The following is a 22,743-nucleotide window of genomic DNA, read 5'->3' as shown; positions in this document are numbered from 1 at the left end:
GAGATAAATCGCTCAGTTCATTGCTAACTGTGACGTTTGTCATCGCGTTAAAGCAGAGGATCAAAGACCTGCTGACACCCTTCAGCCTTTAGCTATCCCTCAGTGGAAATGGGATAAAGTTGGCATGGACTTCATTACCGGTTTTCCTAGGACCAGAAGAGGGAATAATGCTATCTTCGTAGTCATTGATCATCTCTCCAAAGTGGCCCACTTCCTACCTGTTCGAGAGAGTATCACTGCTAGTCAGGTCGGTAACTTATATATTTCTCGAATAGTGTCACTTCATGGTGTTCCACTAGTGATCAATTCAGACTGTGGTAGTCTTTTCACTTCTCATTGCTGGGAGAGTTTCCAAACTGCCATGGGAACCCATCTTTCCTTCAGTACTGCTTTCCACCCTCAGTCGAGTGGTCAGGTGGAAAGGGTCAACCAAATTCTCGAAGACATGCTTAGAGCTTGCGTTATCTCATTCGATATGGATTGGGAGAAATGTCTTCCTTTCGCCGAGTTTGCTTATAACAATAGCTATCAATCTAGTCTCAAGAAAGCTCCTTTTGAGATTCTTTATGGACGAAGATGTTGCACACCCTTGAACTGGTTAGAAACCGGTGAAAGACAATTCTTTGGACCAGACATGATCCAGGAGGCAGAAGAGCAAGTTCGCATCATTCGTGAGAACTTGAAAACAGCCCAGTCTCCTCAAAAGAGCCAGTATGACCGTCATCATAAGGATATGACTTATGAAGTTAGCAACAAAGCTTACCTTCGGGTTACTCCTTTGGAGGGTACCCATCGTTTCGGTATCAAAGGCAAGTTGGCTCCTTGTTACATTGGTCCTTTTAGCATTCTCGCTAAACGAGGAGAGGTTGCCTACCAGTTGGAACTACCCCCACATCTTTCTCAATTTCATGATGTCTTCCACGTCTCCCAACTCAGGCGTTGCTTCTCGGATCCCATCCGCGGAGTAGACCACGAAACACTTGATCTCCAAGATAACCTCACTTACCGAGAATACTTGGTTCGCATTCTCGATCAAGCAGAGCGTGTCACCCGTCGTCAGAACATCAAGTTTCTCAAGGTTCAGTGGTCTCACCATTCCAAGAGAGAAGCTACTTGGGAGCGAGAAGATCGTCTCCGACTGGAGTATCCTACTTTCTTTCTGTCGACCCCTGAATCTCGGGACGAGATTCTTTCAAGTGGGGGTGAGTTGTCACATCCCTAGTTCTGGTATGCTCAAGGCTAGCTAGTCATGTGCGCATCATGTTTAAATTTCATTTATGTTTGAAATGAGGATTTGTGAAACCCTCAGAATCATCTCTGGAAATGACCCAAATAAAAAGTGCTCCAAAAAGGTCCAAGAAAATGCTCATGTTGCCCTCTGAAAATATTGGGCAGAGATAAAAATCAAACCAATATTTTTAAGAGCTCATAAGTATTTATTTTGGGCATTTGGATTAATGTAGTAATTATTTGCTTTGGATATATATTGTTATATATATAATGTTGTCCAAAAATTATGCCAGCTCTTGAGGAGCTCTGGAATAGTACCACTAGCCCCTACACAAATTAGCATAAGAAAACTAAATGGTTTAGTATTTTTTTATTAAATTAAAAAAATGTCAGAAAAATAGAAAAGAGAACAAAATGAAAAAAACCCACTTGTCCTCACCTGCAGCCCTGGCGCCTCAGCTGGCCCAGCACTGTGGCCAGCCCAGCAGCAGCCCAGCCCGCCTCCTCCTCTGTCTTCTTCCTCGCGCCTACTGGCAATGTGCGTGTCGCGCGCGCGCTCGCCCGCGGCCACATCTCCCGCCACCTCCTGCTTCTCCCTCTCACCGCCTGGAACGCCTGGACGACACCACGCAACCCCCCAGGCCTCTCTCACTCTCCTCCGTCCTCCTCCCCGCCTCTGTCGCCCTCTCCCGCGACAGCCGAGCGCTGCCGTCGCTGCAGCTCACCGCCGACGCGCTCCCAGCGGTCCCCTCACACCTCCATCGTGTCCCAGAGCTCCGCCTACTCGCGCTGAAGCCTTTCGCCGAGGCATGCAAGCCGGAACGCCCCAAGGACCCGCCATCGCCATCGTCTTCGCCTCCGGCTGCCAGAGATTTTCTTCGCTGCCCCGCCGTCTCCAGTGCATCCCCGAGCTCGCCGACGATGCCATCGAGCCCACCGTGAGCTCCTGCCCCGTTCCCCTCTCTCCGTTTAGCCGTTTGCGCACCGTAGTTCCATCCCCCTTCATGGCCGTAGCTCCTCGCAGCCAACCATGTCGCCGCCGTCGTCCTAGCCACTGCAGCCCGCAACCGAGCGTGTCACCGTGCTTCTAGTGACGCCAAGAGGCCATAGCGCCTCTCCGCTCACTCCCCCATGCCCTCTAGAACCTCACTGCACTTGGTCGTGCTCTGGCCGCCACCGCGAGCTCTGCTCCGGCGAGCTCCGACCACCCCACCGTCTCCCGTGTGTCCCACTGGATGCGCGCGAGCCTGGGCTTCGCGTAGGTGCTCTCCCCGCGCGTTTGGTCGCTGGAGCGACGATCCCGAGCCCCTCCACTGCGTTCGGCCTCGCTGGCGGCTAAACGCCAGTGGGGTTGACCGTTTTGACCACGCCGTCCCGTCAAGTGGGCCCCGTGAGTCAGGTGATTAGCTTAGGGCTAATCATCGTTAACTAACCCCCCTAACACTGACTAGTGGGCCCCGTGCCACTAATCCTCTAATTAGGATAAGCTAACCCCCCTGTTTAACCCTGAGACACTGCGTGTGGACCCCACACATCAGGTTTGACCAGGTCAGCGCCGTTGACCTGCTGACGCATGCATGACACAAGGCTGACACAGTTATTTATTTTCTGGTATAAAAATAAATCAGGAAAATCCAGAAAATGATATAAACTTCAAAAATTCATAGAAATTCAACCGTAGCTCAGATTGAAATAATTTATATATGAAAAATTATCAGAAAAATTTAATCTATCTATTTGTACTAGTTTCATGCATGACAAACCAACTTATACCTACTGTATAAGTGAAACACTAAAATGGCATTTATAAGGGCTTAACTTGGAGTTGCATTTGAATTCTTGATTCAAATGGACTTCAACCAAATGAATGCTAGCTGCATTAGCTCAAATAGCATCACATCTTAATTCCATGTTCATGCATCATATTGTTGCGTATGCTTGTGTATTGATTGTCGACACCGTTCCTTCTCGATAGGTCCTGCTCCGGAGAGTGCTCCAGAGTACCTGTTTGAGGAGCAGTGCCCCTGTTGATCTACCAGGCAAGAAAACCCCCTTGTTCATTTTGATACAATCCTACTCTCTCGCTCCTGCTCTCAGTTATTGTATTAGGAAAACAATGATTCAATTGCTACTTTGTGCTGCGGTAGTTGAACCCATTCCTCTGCATGACCTGTCATTGCCATAGTAAATAGTTGAAACCCACTAGCATGTGTAGGAGTTGATTGAAGACATGTTGTGTTCCTACCATGCCATGCTTGCTATTGCTTAGAGTGTGTCAGGTCTGATTCATTGGGAATGAATTGGAGTGCGGTGCTCTAGGTTCTGATGCTGAGAGTGAAGTGTGTGAACACGATTTGGTAAAGGTAGCGGTGAGAGGCCATGTAGGAGTACATGGTGGGTTGTCTCACTGGAATCGTCCTTAAGCACCGAGTTCTATGTATGTCGTCCAATGACTCGATACTACCACACATTGGGTTCCCGTAACTCGACCCCTCTCGACTTATTAACCAACTTGATCTTTGTCCACGAGTCGCAACTATTTTCTGGTGTTTGTAGGTAGTGTTAGTAGTCTACCAAGTGGCACCTGGCCAGGTGGGCTTGGGACAGACTAGGCACAAGTGACACGGTGTACCAAGCATAGATCCATCTAGCGAGGTGGGCTTGGGAACCCTGCACACATCGTTTGGGGCCGTGAGTGAAACCCCAGCCGGATCTCCTTACGGATGGAACCCGAATAGGCGATGAACCTGGAGTAGAATCTTGTGTGGTTAGTTAGGTCATGGCCGACACCCTCGCCAGGCTTCCGCTTGAAGGTTGCTGAGATACATGACGTGTACATGGCGGTAAGTGGCGAGAGCGTGTGTGAAGAAGTACACCCCTGCAGGGTTAACATGATCTATTCGAATAGTCGGGTCCGCGGTTATGGACTTCTTGGATGCTTACGTGGTACATAGACAACTTGAAGTGGATAAGATAAAATTCTCAAGACAAGTGTGAGTGCTATGGATGGCCTTCTCGTAGGGATACGAGGATGAATCCATAGTAGTGTATTGTGTGGTGATTTGTGGACTCGTGTGCGCCATCTCACCTCAAAGAAGTTTCTCGTAGTCGTAGAACAGGATAGTCATTGAGTCAAAGCTGGCTTGCTGCAACTAAACCCCACATTACTTCTTGATACAAATGCATGTATGATAGGATCTGATGTAAGTGTTGTTGAGTACCTTTGTACTCATGTTGCTTTATTTATGTTTTTGCAGCGGATACTTCGGTCTTACTAGTGTTCTCGTGGGCTTCGACAAGTAGCTTGTACCTCAGCTATGATCTTGATCGGATGTTGTAGATAGTCAGGATCTTCAACCTTTTTAATTTGTAGATGTCTGTACTCAGACATGTAATGCTTCCGCTTGTTGCTTGATTGCTCTAAATGTTGGGTCATGTGACCCCTGTTCGTAATAAATGCTATGATGGCTCTTATGAGCCTTTATCTATATGAGTTGTTGAGTTATGTTGTGATGCCATGTTGTACAGCACATACTTGCATGTTATGCGTACGTGTCATGTGTATTGCTATGTGTGGGATCTGACTATCTAGTTGTTTATCCTTAGTAGCCTCTCTTACCGGGAAATGTCTCCTAGTGCTTCCAATGAGCCCTGGTAGCTTGCTACTGCTCCGGAACACTTAGGCTGGCGGCATGTGCCCTTCTTCGTTCATGTGTCTGTCCCTTCGGGGAAATGTCACGTGATGTCTATCGGAGTCTTGCTAGCCTGCTACAGCCCGGATTCTCCGGAGTCCTGCTAGCCCAACTGCTACAGCCCGGATTCACTCGCTGCTGACCAACACGTTCATTGCTGGGTCATGTATGCCTATCCCTGTAAGTTAATGCCACTTTGGGTTCACGACTAGCCATGTCAGCCCTGGTTCTTGTCATATGGATGCTAGCGACACTATCATATACGTGTGCCAAAAGGCGCAAACGGTCCCGGGCATGGTAAGGCGACACCCGTGGGAATACCATGTGTGAGGCCGCAAAGTGATATGAGGTGTTACATGCTAGATCAGTGTGGCATAGAATCGGGGTCCTGACACAAGCCTACGATGGAATTACTCACGCACGGCGGTGATCATCATGAAATTGGTGATGGAGGATGGTTGATGATGACGACGGCGATGAATCCCCCTCTCCGGAGCCCCGAACGGACTCTAGATCAGCCTCCCGAGAGAGATTAGGGCTTGGCGGCGGCTCCGTATCGTAAAACGCAATGAAACTTTCTCTTTGATTTTTTTCTCCACAAAACGGAATATATAGAGTTGGAGTTGAGGTCGGTGGAGCATCAAGGGGCCCACGAGACAGGGGGGCGCTCCCCCCACCCTCGTGGACAGGGTGTGGGCCCCCTGGCCTTGATTCTTTCACCAGTATTTTTTATATTTTCCAAAAGTTATCTCCGTGGATTTTCAGGTCATTCCGAGAACTTCTGTTTTCTGCACAATAAACAACACCATGGTAGTTCTGCTGAAAACAGCGTCAGTCTGGGTTAGTTTCATTCAAATCATGCAAATTAGAGTCCAAAACAAGGGCAAAAGTGTTTGGAAAAGTAGATACGTTGGAGATGTATCAACTCCCCCAAACTTAAACCTTTGCTTGTCCTCAAGAAATTCGGTTGATAAACTGAAAGTGATAAAGAAAAACTTTTACAAACTCTATTTGGTTTTGTTATTGTAAATATGTAAAGCCAACATTCAAGTTTTCAACAAAGATTATGAAATTACCATATTCACAATAACACTTAGGTCTCATGTTTACTCATATCAATGACATAATCAGCTAGCAAGCAATAATAATAAAACTCGGATGACAACACTTTCTCAAAACAATCGTAATATGATATAACAATATGGTATCTCGCTAGCCCTTTCTGAGACTGCAAAACATAAATGCAGAGCACTTTTAAAGATGAAGGATTGACTAAACATTGTAATTCATGGTAAAAGAGATCCAGTCAAGTCATACCAGATATAAACAAATAGTAATGCATGCAAATGACAGTGTGCTATCCAGTGGGTGCTTTAATAAGAAGGTGATGACTCAACATTAAAGTAAATAGATAGGCCCTTCGTAGAGGGAAGCAGGAATTTGTAGAGGTGCCAAAGCTCGATTTTAAAATAGAGATGAATAACATTTTGAGCGGCATACTTTCACTATCAACGCAACAACTATGAGATGGCGATATCTTCCATGCTACATACATTATAGGCGGTTCCCAAACAGAATGGTAAAAGTTTATACTCCCCCACCACCAACAAGCATCAATCCATGGCTTGCTCGAAACAACGAGTGCCTCCAACTAACAACAACCCTGAGGGAGTTTTGTTTAATTATATTGATTTGCTTTGATCTTTTTTAACATGGGATTGGGCATCCCGGTCACCGGTCATTTCTCACGAATGAGGAGCGGAGTCTACTCCTCTTGAGAATAACACACCTAGCATGGAATATACCGATAGCCCTAGTTGAAACATGAGCTGCTGAATCATACAAAGCAGAATTTCATTTGAAGGTTTGGAGTTTGGCACATACAAATTTACTTGGAACGGCAGGTAGATACCGCATATAGGAAGGTATGGTGGACTCATATGGAATAACTTTGGGGTTCAGGGAGTCCGGATGCACAAGCAGTATTCCCGCTTAGTACAGGTGAAGGCTAGCAAAAGACTGGGAAGTGACCAACCGAGAGAGCGACAACAGTCATGAACATGCATTGAAATTAATTTACACCAAGTACAAGCATGAGTAGGATATAATCCACCATGAACATAAATATAGTGAAGGCTATGTTGACTTGTTTCAACTACATGCGTGAACATGTGCCAAGCCGAGTCACTCAATTCATTCAAAGGAGGATACCATCCCATCATACCACATCACAATCATTTTAAGAGCATGTTGGCACGCAGGTAAACCATTATAACTCATAGCTAATTAAGCATGGCACAAGCAACTATAATCTCTAAATGTCATTGCAAATATGTTTACTTCATAATAAGCTGAATCAGGAACGATGAACTCATCATATTTACAAAAACAAGAGAGGTCGAGTTCATACCAGCTTTTCTCATCTCAATCAGTCCATCATATATCGTCATTATTGCCTTTCACTTGCACGACTGAACGGTGTGTATAATAATAATAGCGCATGTGCATTGGACTAAGCTGGAATCTGCAAGCATTCAACTCAAGAGAGAAGACAAAGTAATATGGGCTCTAAGTTAAATAAACAATCATGCATATGAGAGCCACTAAACATTTTCAATATGGTCTTCTCCTCTCGACCCCCAAAGGAAAGAAAAGAAAATAAAACTATTTACACGGGAAAGCTCCCAACAAGTAAAAGAAGAATGAGAAATCTTTTTGGGTTTTCGTTTTAATTAACACTACAAGCAAGGAAAGTAAAGTAACTATTTTTTTGGTTTTTCTTAAGGTTTATCAAACACACAAGAAGAAAGCTAGAAAAATAAAATTAAACTAGCATGGATAATACAATGAAAGAGTATGAGCACCGACAACTAGAATAAGTGTGTTAATGAAAGCACAAGTGCACCCTGGGTAATTTTGGTAATTAATGACAACATATCCCTTCTTGGACTAACACTTTTACCTAGTATTTTTCAGATAAGTTCAGCAATGGAGTGGCATGGACTAGAGGATGTGGAACCCCTTCAAGATGCTAAGGACAAAGGATTGGCTCAAGCTCAAAGTAGAAGAATCTACATTCTATTTTAGTGATCCAAGATCACATTGAGTCTATAGGAAAAGCCAATACTATCAAGAGGGGATGAGGTGTTGCTTAATGGCTTGCTTGCTCAAAGTGCTTAGTGATATGCTCCAAAGCCCTCAACTACTTTCTCATATCCACATATGACCCAAACCCAAAAGTTAAACTCGGCCCCACTGATTCTTTCTATCCGGCGCCACCGAGTTCAGATGTCATAGCCACTGCCACAAACCCTAATCAAATCGGTCTCACCGATAGGGATCTCGGTCTCACCGAGATGGGATTGTAATCTCTCTGTGTATGTCTATTACCAAAATCGGTCCAACCAAGTTTGTGTAATCGGTCCTACCAAGATTACAATGCAAACTCTCTGTTCCTCTTCGTAACATTTCGGTCCAACCGATATGAGCGAATCGGTCCCACCGAGTTTGCCTGACCAACTCTCTGGTTAGCTTATTACCAAAATCGGTCCCACCGAGTTTGTGTAATCGGTCTCACCAAGATTACGTTATGCCCTAACCCTAATCATATCGGTCCTACTGAGTTGCATGTGAGTCCCACTGAATATCCTAACGGTCACATTATTTGCTAAATCGGTCCGACCGAGTTTCAGGATTCGGTCCCACTGAGATTGGTAAGTTGTGCGTAACGATTAGATTTTGTGTGGAGGCTATATATACCCCTCCACCCAGTCATCATTTGTGGAGAGAGCCATCAGAACGTGCCTACACTTCCAGCATTCATTTTCTGAGAGAGAACCACCTACTCATGTGTTGAGACCAAGATATTCCATTCCTACCATATGAATCTTGATCTCTAGCCTTCCCCAAGTTGCTTTCCACTCAAATCTTCTTTCCACCAAATACAAATCCTGTGAGAGAGAGTTGAGTGTTGGGGAGACTATCATTTGAAGCACAAGAGCAAGGAGTTCATCATCAAGACACCATTTGTTACTTCTTGGAGAGTGGTGTCTCCTAGATTGTCTAGGTGTCACTTGGGAACCTTCGACAAGATTGTGGAGTTGAACCAAGGAGTTTGTAAGGGCAAGGAGATCGCCTAATTTGTGAAGATCTACCCTAGTGAGGCAAGTCTTTCGTGGGCGACGACCATGGTGGGATAGACAAGGTTGCTTCTTTGTGGACCCTTCGTGGGTGGAGCCCTCCGTGGACTCGCACAGCCGTTACCCTTCATGGGTTGAAGTCTCCATCAACGTGGATGTACGACAGCACCAACTATCGGAACCACGACAAAAACATCCATGTCTCCTATTGCGTTTGCACTCTCCAAACCCTTCCCTTTACATTCTTGCAAGTAGCATGCTTTAGTTTCCGCTACTCATATACTCTTTGCATGCTTGGTTGATATGTATTGTGAATGTTAAACTTGTGCCAAAACTCCACTTCAACTTAAAGAACTTAAAAACTGTAAATTTTCTGACTTAGTGTCTAATCACCCCCCTCTAGACACCTCTTCTCGAACCTTTCAATTGGTATCAGAGCTTTGGAATCCATTGCTTTGGTTTAAACACCATCGGAGGAAGATGGATGAGTCTACTTTAGGGAGTCTTAGACATATAGTGCCTATACTTGATGGAGAGTATTTTCATGAGTGAAAAAATGAGATGCTTGTGATTTTCAATGAATATCATTTCAACATGCACATTTCTAGCCCGTGTGCACCTTATGTTGACCCCATGCATCCTACCCTTGATGAGTCAATTGACATGATTCGCAATCTTAGAACTGTTAATCTTATCAGTAGAGGCTTGCCTAGAAACTTGATTGGATGTTTGCCTACTCTTAAGTGTGCCTACACTATATGGAAATTTCTTGAGGAATGTTTTCCAAATTATTCCTTGAAAAATCTAGATGAAATTCTCCATAAGTCTATTGCCTTGAGTAAGATGAATTCCGATGATCCTATGTTTGGTGATTGTCTATTTGAGCTTACACACCTTATGCGTGCCAAAGGAGATGTTGGAATTATTAGTGATATTATTTCCGAAGCTATTAAAATTCATTAAGAGGACCATTGTCAAACTCACTCGAACGAATCACCCTCTCTAGGAATTGATCCACCAAATGATGATGTTGAACATGGATACTATGATGAGGATGATGATAGTGACTTTAATCTTGACGATGCAATGAGACACTTTGGTCTTATGGCAAATATTCAGGGATATATGGCAGGAGGAAAGGAATGGGTTCTTGTGGAAATTCTTTTGGTCTAGTTATAGTTGATGACTTTTCAAGATTTACGTGGGTGTTCTTTCTCGATGATAAATCGCAGGTCCGAAAGATCTTCAAAAACTTCTCTAGGAAGGCCCAAAATCAATTTGAAGTGAAGATCAAGAAGGTTCGCAGCGACAACGGAATGGAGTTCAAGAACACAAATGTGGACACCTTTCTTGACGAAGAAGGGATTTCACATGAGTTCTCGGCTACGTACACACCTCAACAAAATGGAGTTGTTGAGAGGAAGAACCGGACGCTCATCGAAATGGCGCGAATGATGCTTGATGAGTACAAGACGCCGAAGCACTTTTGGGCGGAAGTGGTTGAGATAGCTTGTCATGCAACAAATCGCTTGTATCTTCACAAGCTACTCGGCAAGACGACATACGAGCTCCTCACTAGTAACAAACCCCAAGTTGGATACTTTCGAGTATTCGGCTCAAAGTGCTACATTCTTGATAAGCACCGTCGTTCTAAATTTGCTCCTAAGTCTCATGAAGGTTTCCTACTTGGTTATGGCTGAAACTCTCACACTTACCGTGTCTACAACAATTTCACCCGAAAGGTTGAAGAGACGGTAGATGTGAAGTTTGATGAATCTAACAACTCACAAGTAGAGCAATTGGCAATTGATGTAGGAGACAAAGACCCTTCGGAAGCAATCCAAGACTTGTCTATTGGCAAGATTCGTCCAATGGAGATGAAGGAGAGTACCTCGTCCATCCAAGTGGAAGCTTCCACCTCACGACAAGGTGAACCAAGAGTTGATATGGGAGCATCCACAAGTGGGACACACCAAGACAAAGAAAATGAGGAAGTACACCAAGATGAACGTCAACAACCTCCTTGACCACCACGACCAGAGAATGACAACGTCAACAATGAAGAAGGCCAAGAAGAAGAACAAGATGAAGAAGATGTTCCACAAAGATCCAATAAAAAGCTTTCACGAGTTCAAGCAAGAGTTGCTAAAGACCATCCCGTCGAGCAAATCTACAATGATATCCAAACCGGGAGAATCACTCGCTCTAAAACTCGTTTAGCTAACTTTTGTGAACACTATTCATTCATCTCTAGCATTGAAACTATGAAGGTTGAAGAAGCTCTGGAAGATCCGGATTGGATAAACGCCATGCATGAAGAGCTACACAACTTTGAGAGAAATCAAGTTTGGACATTGGTTGAGAAGCCCGACAACAACCACAACATCATCGGTACCAAATGGGTGTTTCGCAACAAGCAAGATGAAGATGGACAAGTAGTTCACAACAAATCACGTCCTGTCGCCCAAGGCTACACTCAAGTCGAAGGTATGGACTATGGTGAGACATATGCCCCCGTTGCTATACTTGAGTCCATTCGCATCTTACTTGCCTATGCTAATCACCATGATATCACCTTGTACCAAATGGACGTTAAAAGTGCTTTTCTAAATGGTGAAATAGAGGAGGAAGTTTATGTTAAGCAACCTCCCGACTTTGTCAATCCTAAGAAACCTAATCATGTTTACAAACTTCACAAAGCTCTTTATGGTCTTAAACAAGCTCCTAGAGCTTGGTATAAATTCTTGACCAAGTTCCTTATTGAAAAAGGCTTTGAAATTGGAAAAATTGATTCTACTCTTTTTACAAAAAGGGTTAATGGAGAAATATTTGTGTGCCAAATTTAAGTTGATGATATTATATTTGGTTCGACTAACCCTTACTTTAGTGAAAAGTTTGGAAAGCTAATGTCGGAGAAGTTTGAGATGTCGATGATGAGTGAACTCAAATTCTTTCTTGGTTTGCAAATCAAGCAAACTAAGGAAGGTACATTTGTCTCTCAAACAAAGTACACAAAGGACTTATTCAAGAAGTTCAATATGCAAGAATGCAAAGGTATGACTACACCCATGCCTACTAGTGGACATCTTGATTTGACCAAAGATGGTGAACCGATTGATCAAAAGGTTTATCGCTCAATGATTGGTTCATTGTTATATCTATGTGCTTCATGTCCCAATATTATGTTAAGTGTGTGCATGTGTGCACGATATCAAGCAGCTCCTAAAGAATGTCATCTTAAGGCCTTGAAAAGGATAGTGAGATACTTAATCCATACACCAAATTTTGGCATTTGGTATCCAAAGAGGGCCTCTTTTAATCTTGTTGGCTACTCCTACTCATACTATGCCTGTGACAAGGTTGATAGAAAATCCACTTCGGGTACTTGTCAATTTATTGGTAGATCTCTTGTGTCTTGGTCTTCCAAGAAACAAAACTCGGTATCATTATCCACCGCCGAAGCGGAATACATTGCCGCTGGTTCATGTTGTGCTCAATTACTTTGGATGACCCAAACTCTTAATTATTATGGGATATATGTGAAACATGTTCCATTGCTTTGTGACAATGGAAGTGCTATCAATATTTCTCACAATCCCGTGCAACATTCTCGAACTAAGCATATTGAAGGTCGTCATCATTTCATTCAAGATCATGTTGCCAAAGCGGACATTAATCTTAAACATGTTTGCACCGATAAGCAAATAGCGGATTTTCACTAAACCACTTGATGAGAAAGTGTTTTGCAGGTTAAGAGGTGAATTGAACATCATTGGTGCTTCAAACTTGGAGTACGAACTCCATTTGATACATGCAGGACATGAGCCTATGACTAATCCTTGATATTTCTCTTATGATGATAATCTTAAGTCTTGGATATATTTGCACCTTGCATGTTATCTAACCCGTGTAGGTACTTGGATGAATCTAAGTCTATGAGATTGCAACTCACTCACATCTTGAGCAATCTCTACATCACCAAGCCTCTACACAATGGAGGTTGAAGACAAGGAAGCACGAAACCATTCAAACATCCTTTGACAAATTCTATGTTGAGTTTCATGATTGTCATTTTAAATACACAAGTGCTCTTCCTTGCAAAATCTAACCCATGTAGGTATATGAACTGAAATTCCAAGCGGTGCTCCCAACTCTTGATGAGCTACATCAACCTTGAGCAACCCACATAAGTTCAACTACATGATTACGATCAACACCACCACCCAAGGTATGTTATTCCATCTTAGAGAAGCTTTACTCCAAGTCATGAGTCAAAGCAACTCGACAAGATGTGAATACATCAAGATGCTTAAATGAAAAATGGTAACCCCATTTTTAGCTTAAATGATGAGTATGACCCATGATCAAGTGATCTCACTTGACTCCTAAGTCAATATACTCTAACATAGGTGACTTTATCGCCGACCAATTCTAGATGAAGTTCTCTTGTGTTCTTTTCTGTGATCTTGCATTTGTCTCATGCACATTTGTTTCCCCTTTCAAAAAAAACTTCATCTAGATTTCTTTTCCTTTATTTTCTGTTCTGCATTCCCTGCATCCCATTCATTGCAAATCTTTCAGTTAATTCCTTGCAAATCCTTGTACGATCTTCCTTGTCTAGTGAGCTGAGGTGACAAATATTTTCTCTGTGATGAACTCGGTCACACTGGTCTGTTGTTTTTGGTCTAACCGAATCCTTTCGGTGCAACCGAAGCATAAAACTCGGTGCCACCGATTTCACAACAGGAAAGACACCTTGCCACTTGTTTCTGCATTCTTTTTGATCTAGCTCCACTCAGTGATTCTTGTCCTCTACCAGCATCACATTTAACTTGCTGCTTTGTTCTGTGATTCAAAGACCAAACCCATTCGTGACAAAAATCCAGAAGAACCCTTCTTAGAAATTGATGTCAAAGGGGGAGAGAGAGATCACATCAAAGCTTGATCATATCTATAGGGGGAGAGAATACTCAAGGGGGAGAGAGTAATCATCAAGGACCCCAGATTCTTGGTGTTCTAGAGGAGAGAAGTCACATGTCTTCAAGAGGGGAAAGACATGTTCATATTTGTTTGTCTGCATTAGCTCTGTTTATTCTCTTTGTGCTCTGATTTTCTGTTCTCTATCTTCTCCCAGTATCCCATGCTAGATTCAGGGGGAGCAAGACATCTAAGGGAAGGAAATCCTTGAATTCATTGTACATCTTTACCTTTGGGGACATGTATATATCCAATGTGGTACTCAGTACTCACTCTCTACATGTCATCCCAGTCTTGGTAATCTTGTGGTTTCTTTTGGTTGCTCTGGCTAGTAGGTGCATCTGTGTTATCTAACCTTGTTTAAGCAGGTTCATTCCTTCCTCAGCCAACTCAAGACCACAAGGTAAGTATATGCATCACAGTTATGTGTATGAGGAATTCTTGCTGATGTACATACTGTTTGCAAGAAGGACTCATGAGCATGAAGGTACATTTCCCATATTCACATCATTTGCTCTGATGCATATAGCCAAGATACATGTAACACATTGCTTACTCTGTCATGCTTATGCATTCACTTGCTCCTATATTCCATACTCACATGATTGCACACATGTAGGGGGGCCTATGCATGTTACATGTCTTTCCAAAGCCTTACTTGTTATTCTCTATATCTCTATCTAAAGCTTTGATGTATGTTGTCATCAATTACCAAAAAGGGGAGATTGAAAGCACAAGTGCTCCCTAGGTGATTTTGGTAATTAATGACAACACATCCCTTGTTGAACTAACACTTTTATCTAGTTTGTTTCAGATAAGTTCAACAATGTAGTGGCATGGACTAGAGGATGTGGAACCCCTTCAAGATGCTAAGGAAAAAGGATTGGCTCAAGCTCAAAGCACAAGACTCTACATTCTATTTTAGTGATCCAAGATCACATTGAGTCTATAGGAAAAGCCAATATTACCAAGAGGGGGTGAGGTGTTGCTTAATGGCTTGCTTGCTCAAAGTGCTTAGTGATATGCTCCAAAGCCCTCAACTACTTTCTCATATCCACATATGACCCAAACCCAAAAGTCAAACTCGGCCCCACCGATTCTTTCTATCCGGCGCCACCGAGTTCCGATGTCATAGCCACTGCCATAAACCCTAATCAAATCGGTCTCACTGATAGGGATCTCGGTCTCACCGAGATGGAATTGTAATCTCTCTGTGTATGTCCATTACCAAAATTGCCCCAACCGAGTTTGTGTAGTCGGTCCTACCGAGATTACAATGCAAACTCTCTGTTCCTCTTCATAACATTTCGGTCCAACCGATATGCGTGAATCGTTCCCACCGAGTTTGCCTGACCAACTCTCTGGTTAGCTTATTACTAAAATCGGCCCCACTGAGTTTATGTAATCGGTATCACCGAGATTACGTTATGCCCTAACCCTAATCATATCGGTCCTACCAAGTTGCATGTCAGTCCCACCGAATATCCTAACGGTCACATTATTTGCTAAATCGGTCCGACCGAGTTTCACGATTCGGTCCCACTAAGATTGGTAAGTTGTGTGTAACGGTTAGATTTTGTGTGGATGCTATATATACCCCTCCACCCAGTCTTCATTCATGGAGAGAGCCATCAGAACATGCCTACACTTCCAGCATTCATTTTCTAAGAGAGAACCACCTACTCATGTGTTAAGACCAAGATATTCCATTCCTACCATATGAATCTTGATCTCTAGCCTTCCCCAAGTTGCTTTCCACTAAAATCTTGTTTCCACCAAATCCAAATCCTGTGAGAGAGAGTTGAGTGTTGGGGAGACTATCATTTGAAGCACAAGAGCAAGGAGTTCATCATCAACACACCATTTGTTACTTCTTGGAGAGTGGTGTCTCCTAGATTGGCTAGGTGTCACTTGGGAGCCTCCGACAAGATTGTGGAGTTGAACCAAGGAGTTTGTAAGGGCAAGGAGATCGCCTAATTTGTGAAGATCTACCCTAGTGAGGCAAGTACTTCGTGGGCGAAGGCCATGGTGGGTTAGACAAGGTTGCTTCTTCGTGGACCCTTCATAGGTGGAGCCCTTCGTGGACTTGCGCAGCCATTACCCTTCATGGGTTGAAGTCTCCATCAACGTGGATGTACGATAGCACCACCTATTGGAACCACGACAAAGACATCCGTGTCTCCTATTGCGTTTGCACTCTCCAAACCCTTCCCTTTACATTCTTGCAAGTTGCATGCTTTACTTTCCTCTGCTCATATACTCTTTGCATGCTTGCTTGATATGTACTGTGAATGCTAAACTTCTGCCGAAACTCCACTTCAACTTAAAGAACTTAAAAACTCCAACTTTTCTCACTTAGTGTCTAATCACCCCCTCTAGACACCTCTTCTCGATCCTTTCAGTGAACATGAATGTAAAGTCGGTGAGAAATACATACTCCCCCAAGCTTAGGCTTTTGGCCTAAGTTGGTCTATTGCCAAGGACCGCGGCTACTCTCCCCGGTGTACTGAGGGGTGTAATCAAGATACCACTGACTAGCGATCTCCGGATCCCACTGATAAGATGATGGACGATAAGGGTCCAGTGGAGGTTCCGGCTCAAGCTCTGGAGCGGATGCCTGTCGTCGATGAGCGTACACCGCTTCCGGCGAGACAAGATAATTAACTACAGTCAAATCAAACAACAGAGGCACAGGCAGGATAATAATCTCATTGTGTTTCTTATTAAATCTCAAGTTATACAGGAGCATCTTATCATCATTGTGAACAATAAACTCATGTGCTACCATGCTCTTGTAATCTAAAAGGTAAGGAGGCAATATTGACTCCTCTTTCTTATGGTGCCTAATAGGTATCTCAAAATGTTTAGCAAGCTGTGAAGCATAGATACCTCCAAAGATGGGGCCCTTCATATGGTTCAGGCTTAGCCGTTTAGCAATAACGACACCCATACTAAAACTATTATCACCAAACAAGGCATGGAATAGAATAATAATATCAGGAACACTGAAGTTTCCACTATTTCCACGGCCAATTAAGCATCGACTAGCAAATAAGGCAAACTAGCGTAAAACAGGAAAGTGTATGCTAGTGATTCTTGCATCAGAACCCTTCTTTGGATCCCCTACAGTAATGGTGTTAACATAGCCATCCACATATTTACGATGTGGTTCATCTAATCTGCCCTCAAAGGGTGTTCTACATACCGCGCAAAAATTACGTAAAGACATTTCCTTGAATTCACCATATAAATGATTTATACTAATGGAGGTGAATTCTTAGAATAATAATAAAAGTTTTGCACAAAAGTATTGGTGAGTAAGAGATACTGATCGATCCTGTCGTGGAGGAAGTCGGTGATGCCTGCATTTTCAATCAAAGAATAAAAGTCTTCATAAATCCTGGCTTCTCTCAGAAATTATCACAAGGCCATTCATACGGCCGTACTTCCACTACGCGAGGAAGATTATACTTGGCCTTTTCCTTCTCTTTAGCTTGTTTATCCTGGGAGCCTTGGCTAGAAGAGCCCATCAAAAATCTCCTTATCATTTTCTGAAAATGTCTTAATTTTTTGGTAACTTCAAAATAAAAGTGAATAAAACTAAACAAGATTGGTAGCAACTACTCCTACAAGTGCCTAGAGCCTATATCATGCATTAGAATTACTTGGGACCTCATAAATTTGACATGCAAGCTCAAGAACAGGGTCACCTATGCAGCAAAAATTTGCAACGAATAAAGCAATAGAACATAAACTAATTGGATCAATGGAGGAGTCACATACCAAGCAATAATCTCCCAAAGTAGTTCTGTGAATGGAGCTTTGAGCAAGGAGATCGAAAATTGCTGCAAAATGAGCTAGAACTCGTGCTTGAGCTGGATGGGGATTTTTTTGGGAAGAAGATGGAGTGTGTGGGTGTAGGAATAAGTGGAGGGGGGTCACCGTGGGCCCACGAGATAGGGGGGCGCGCCCTCCACCCTCGTGGCCAGGTGCATGCCCCCCTGAAGTGTTTTCAGTGCCTAAAATCCTCAAATATTCCATAAAAATCATACTAAATTTGCAGGGCATTTGGAGCACTTTTATTTTCGGGATATTTTTTTTATTGCACGGATAATTCAGAAAACAGACAGATAATACTATTTTTGCTTTATTTATTATAAATAAATGAAAGTAAAAAGAGGGTACAGAAGGTAGCCTTCTAGTTTCATCCATCTCATGATCATCAAAATGAATCCACTAACAAGGTTGATCAAGTCTTGTTAACAAACTCATTCCGAATAACACGGAACTGGAGTAATTTCGAATAACACTAGGTTACCTCAACGGGGATATAAACATCCCCAACAATAAGAATATCATACTTTTTCTTGACAGTAGGAAGAGGAAATTTAAAACCTCCAATAATGATAGTTGGAACTCTTCCAATAGAATTGACACTATGAACTTGAGATTGTTTCCTTGGAAAGTGTACCGTATGCTCATTACCATTAACATGAAAAGTGACATTGCCTTTGTTCCAGTCAATAACATCCCCTGCAGTATTGAGAAAGGGTCTACCAAGGATAATCGACATACTATCGTCCTCGGGAATATCAAGAATAACAAAGTGTGTTAAGATAGTGACATTTGCAACCACAACAGGCACATCCTCACAAATACTGACAGGTATAGCAGTTGATTTATCAGCCATTTGCAAAGATATTTCAGTAGGTGTCAACTTATTCAATTCAAGTCTACGATATAAAGAGAGAGGCATAACACTAACACCGTCTCCAAGATCACATAAAGCAGTTCTAACATAATTTCTTTTAACGGAGCATGGTATAGTTGGTACACCCAGATCTCCAAGTTTCTTTGGTATTCCACCCTTAAAAGTGTAATTAGCAAGCATGGTGGAAATTTCAGCTTCCAATATCTTTATTTTGTTTGTAATGATATCCTTCATATACTTAGCATAAGGATTTACTTTGAGCATATCAGTTAAGCGCATACGTAAGAAAATAGATCTAATCATTTCAGCAAAGCGCTCAAAATCCTCATCATCCTTTGACTTGGATGGTTTAGGAGGAAAGGGCATGGGTTTCTGAACCAATGGTTCTCTTTCTCTACCGTGCTTCCTAGCAACAAAGTCTCTCTTATCATAATGTTGATTATTTGATTGTGGGTTATCAAGATCAACAACATGTTCAATCTCTACATCATTGTTATTGCTAGGTTGAGCATCAACATGAACTTTATCATTAACATTATCGCTAGGTTCATGTTCATCACCTGATTGTGTTTCAGCATCAGAAATAGAAATATTATTGGTATTCTCAGGTGTGTCTACAATAGGTTCACTAGAAGCATGCAAAGTCCTATCATTTTTCTTTTTCTTCTTTGAAGAACTAGGTGCCTCCAAATTATTTCTCTGAGAATCTTGCTCGATTCTCTTAGGGTGGCCTTCAGGATACAAAGGTTCCTGAGTCATTCTACCAGTTCTAGTAGCCACTCTAACAACAAAGTCATGCTTATTATTTAATTCATCCAGAAAATCACTTTGAGCTTTAAGTACTTGCTCCGCTTGAGTGGGAACCGTAGAAGCATATTTGCTAATGAGTTTAGGTTCACCTTTAACTCTAGCCATATAATCACTCAAGCGTCCTATCTCAAAAGCATTATTCTTTAATTCTCTACCAACATAAGCATTAAAACTTTCTTGTCTAGCGATAAAGTCATCAAATTCATCTAAGCATGGGCTATGAAATTTAGTAGACAGGATTTCAACTTTATCATATATAGAGAGAGAATTTACCTTTACTACCTGTGTCGGGTTATCAAGACAATGTGTTTCTTCGACAGGCGATATATTAAGACCATGTATTTCTTCAATAGGAGGTAAATTCTTAATATCTTTAGCTTTTATACCTTTTTCTTTCATTGATTTCTTTGCCTCTTGCATATCTTCAGGACTGAGAAATAGAACACCCCTCCTTTTCAGAGTTGGTTTGGGAATAGGCTCAGGAGTTGGCTCAATTGGCTCAGGAATTGCCTCAGGAATTGGCTCAATTGGCTCAGGAAGAGTCCAATTATTTTCTTTAGTCAACATATTATTCAATAGTAATTCAACTTGTCAACTGTTCTTTCCCTGAAAACACAACCAGCACAACTATCCAAGTAGTCCTTGGAAGCATCGGTTAGTACATTATAAAAGATATCAAGTATTTCATTTTTCTTAAGAGGATGATCAGGCAGAGCATTAAGTAATCGGAGGAGCCTCCCCCAAGCTTGTGGGAGACTCTCTTCTTTGATTTGCACAAAATTATATATTTCCCGCAAGGCAGCTTGTTTCTTATGAGAAAGGAAATATTTAGCAGAGAAGTAATAAATCATATCCTGGGGACTACGCACACAACCAGGATCAAGAGAATTAAACCAAGTCTTAGCATCACCCTTTAATGAGAATGAAAATATCTTAAGGATATAATAATAGCGAGACTTCTCATCATTAGTAAACGGGGTGGCTATATCATTTAACTTGGTAAGATGTGCCTCAACAGTTTCAGATTCATAGCCATAAAAAGGATCAGATTCAACCAAAGTAATTATCTCAGGATCAACAGAGAATTCATAATCCTTATCAGTAACACAGATAGGTAAAGTAGCAAAAGCGGGGTCAGGTTTCATTCTAGCATTAAGAGATTGCTGCTTCCATTTAGCTAATAACTTCTTAAGATCATATCTATCTTTGCAAGAAAAAATAGCTCTAGCAGCTTCCTCATCCATAACATAACCCTCAGGAGCAACATGTAATTCATAATCAGGGGGAGAACTTTCATCATCACTATCATCAATAATAGCATCTTCAATAATTACATTCTCTCTAACCCTAGCAAGTTGTTCATCAAGAAATTCACCTAACACTACTAGGAAAAGGGCTATAGATGGGATTGACACTAATGGCGCACCAGACAAGGGGTGCGCCATTAGTATATACTAATGGCGCACCGCATACTGATACGCCATTAGAGTTGAAACTACTAATGGCGCACCAGGCCAGAGGTGCGCCATTAGTATCAAATTTTTTTTTGAACTAGTGCGCCTGTCCAAACATACTAATGGCGCATCCAGACACAGTGCGCCATTACTAGTTGTAACTAGTAAAGGCGCACCCGTCGGAAAGTGCGCCACTAATGTTGTTTTTTTATTATATTTTTTATTCCTTTTTTTGCAATACTACTAATGGCACACTGTTCAAGCGTGCGCCATTACTAGTTTAAACTAGTAATGGCGCACTGTAGATTAGTGCGCCATTAGTATGTTTTTTTTTCAAAACTACTAATGGCGCACCGCCAGAAGGTGCGCCATTAGTAACCTGGATTACTAATGCGCATTTAGTGCTGGTGCGCCATTAGTAAGTGGGCAGCAACAAGATATTTTGGACAGCCTCTCCTACCCACACTCACTTTCTCCCCACTTCATTCTCTCCAACTCCTCCTTGTCTTGGGTGCCTCCTCTTTTTCACCTCATTTCCACCATAGATTCATTCAAATTAAGTGGTTAAATTACCTTGTTTTAATAAGTAAGGGGGGAAGCTATATTTATGTTGTTCTCCCTACAACAATGTGCACATGCACTTTTTATGGCCTAGCTAGATCTATGTATGTTCGTGGTGTTGCATATGTTTGTGGTGTTGCATATGTGTTTGTGTTTGGAGGTGTACCAGTATTTGAAATGCGATATTTGCCAATATTTTGTCGGAATGTTGATTCATTTCTGTTTCGGCGAGAATTTTGGCATTAAGCATTCTTTTTGGTCCTATTTTTAGGGAAAGTCATGCCAAATTTTTTCTTGGTTCTAAAATATCGTTTTGCTCTACCCCGCAGGCGACCATGGTCCGCACGATGACCGAAGGCATCGTGAATAGGTTTTTGAGGTCTGCGAAGGCCAAGATGCTTCAAAGGAACGAGACGGAGATAAGATGTCCGTGTCAAAGATGCAAGCTGAAGAGCCTTATTGCGGACCCGGATTCCGGGCAGGTGCGGGACCACCTGCTCTTGCGTGGTTTCATGGATGGCTATCGGTGGCAAGGTGATGAAGATGACTACGAAGTCGTCCATGGGGGCTAGGCAAGAAATGAGGAAGGGCAGCAAGACAACCATCGCGGCTCAGGCTGGTGAGAAGACGAAGAATCCCCAGGAGATGATCACGACGGTGATGCTGTACACAGTCATCATGTAGAAGATGCAGGGCATGATGATGAGGAAGATGCCGGAGCAGACGACGGGCATGATCATGAAGATGATGATGTCGGCGGAGCAAACGATGCTGGACCATCGATGGGCTGGGTGCAGGACCCTCATATTCAAGAGCTGCCGCCCGAGAGAAAGCCAAGATGGATCAACTTGAGTTAGACGTGGTTACTCCATTGTATGAAGGATGTAGGCTCGAGGATACCCGCCTGAAAGTAACTCATGGCTCTGGAGATGAAGTTAAAACACAAAATGACCGACGCATGTTTCGACGAGAACATGTCATTCTGGCACGAACGTCTTCCCAAGGGGAACAAGTGCCCGACCAGTTTGGAGGAGGCGAAGAAAATCGTGTGTCCTCTGGATTTACCGCACGTGAAATACCATGTGTGCATGAACAATTGCATCATTTATCGGGACGAGCACGTGGAGTCTACCATATGTCCGGTGTGCGGCGTCACTCGATACAAGAAG

The sequence above is a fragment of the Triticum aestivum genome, chromosome 6B (genome assembly GCF_018294505.1).
Source record: "Triticum aestivum cultivar Chinese Spring chromosome 6B, IWGSC CS RefSeq v2.1, whole genome shotgun sequence".
Lineage (NCBI taxonomy): Eukaryota > Viridiplantae > Streptophyta > Magnoliopsida > Poales > Poaceae > Triticum > Triticum aestivum.
This window is presented reverse-complemented; position numbering follows the sequence as displayed.